Below are 1,639 nucleotides of genomic sequence, written 5' to 3'. Positions count from 1 at the left end.
TCCATTCTGAACAATTCTGTCTGAACTGTTCATCTCTCTATGATCCCTTGTAACTAAGATTAGTTTTGTTCCAGTAAGACAATCTATGCTGTCAGGGTAAGATATTTTGGTTGGTCTGTTCCTACAAGGAAGAAGGGTAAAGGTTCAGGTAGACATTTGTCCCAGCAAGACCTCATTTGGGAAATGTTAAGCTGCAGAAGTTTAGAAGTAGCTCTCAAGCAAGGCTTACTTTGAATCCATTAGCTCTACAAAGCTAACTCAGTTGATAAATAAGTACTTGAAAAGCCATCACCTTTGGAATTAGCTGTGAAGGCTTCAAAGTATGATCAAATTTGAAATGAAAACGACAAAATAGTCATTGACAAAAAATTGTAAATATGAGCAATCGACCAAATGATACAAGCTTTTCCACTATACACAGAATTTTAGAGAAATAAGATCAATCGCATTCTAAGGAACAATAAGGGTTCCTTGTTACAAATAGGCAACCATGGATATATGCCTGTATAAAGATTGCATCATTAAGTACTTAAATTTAGAGGGTACTACATGCTTCAGCAGCAGGTCTACCCAAATTACAATAATACAGAGATTAACATGGCACTTGCACAAGGATGATATGAAAATTTGTGAAGTATTCCATATATTTCATTCTTCTGATGCAAGAAATATAAAAACAGTTATTAAAAAGTTGATTACAAAAATACAAGTGTAACAATACATGTAATTCATAGAATTAAAGGTTAGTTTGACATCAGTGTATTAAATCTTCACCTTAGAAAGGCCTTTACATAGCATAACCTTTACAAAACTTGAAATTAGATAACATTGTCAATTTATCCCGAAGAAATAAAATAATATAAGGACCTAGGAAAAAAGGAATCTTAAACTTCTTCTATATGGAATGCAATCTGAAAGGACACATTTATTAATGAAACTATACATTATATAAAAATGTAGAATTCAAAATATTATATCTAGGAGCAAATGAAATAGATTATGGATATTGTACAAAAATAGATATATTTTTTCCCAAAAGCACTAGGGACATCTTTAGTTTCTATACTATTCATTTCAACAGATAAGTTTAAAATTATTTCTGATTAAAAAAATCACAAACTCTGCAGAAATCATTATAGATGTATACAAAAAACTCTTGAATACATTTGACATCAGAGTCAGGCAATTCACTTGGAAGAATACCATGGAATCCATGAATTTTTAAAGTAAGATATTGCTGTTGCTTTGTATTGTGAAAAAAATTATAGGGACACAAAGGATGGACTGGCATTTTTGAAATTTAAGAAACTTAACCAAACCATTACATGGGCAAGATAATGAGTACATTTCTTATCAAGCATTGCAGCCTCCTCCTTTGTTTACCCTTCACATGCGTTCCCAGCCTCCTCCCGCCCCCTCATTCAATACTCCACCCCACCAAAGTTGATTGAAATTAATAGCAATTATCCATTTTGTTAAAGTAGAGATGGTTTTCCCAAACTGATTCTCACAATTCATCTTCCATTCAACAAGTAGTAACGTGTAACAATTCCCTTTGTTTTGCTCCTTATTAAATTTGTTTCCATTTTATTTTATAATGAAGGATGATTTCATAAATCTACTGTAGACGCAAAAATAT

General features: G+C 32.0%; 1 pseudogene; it reads left to right on the top strand.

The window, feature by feature from the left end:
- Positions 1 to 549: 549 nt before the first annotated feature.
- LOC122127738 lies at positions 550 to 649 on the top strand (annotated as a pseudogene).
- Positions 650 to 1,639: the final 990 nt, after the last annotated feature.

This window comes from Dipodomys spectabilis, unplaced genomic scaffold, assembly GCF_019054845.1.
Source record: "Dipodomys spectabilis isolate Male_0828 unplaced genomic scaffold, ASM1905484v1 ptg000309l, whole genome shotgun sequence".
NCBI classification, from domain to species: domain Eukaryota; kingdom Metazoa; phylum Chordata; class Mammalia; order Rodentia; family Heteromyidae; genus Dipodomys; species Dipodomys spectabilis.
The sequence above is the reverse complement of the archived record's forward strand: the minus strand, read 5'-3'. Positions and strand labels throughout refer to the sequence as shown.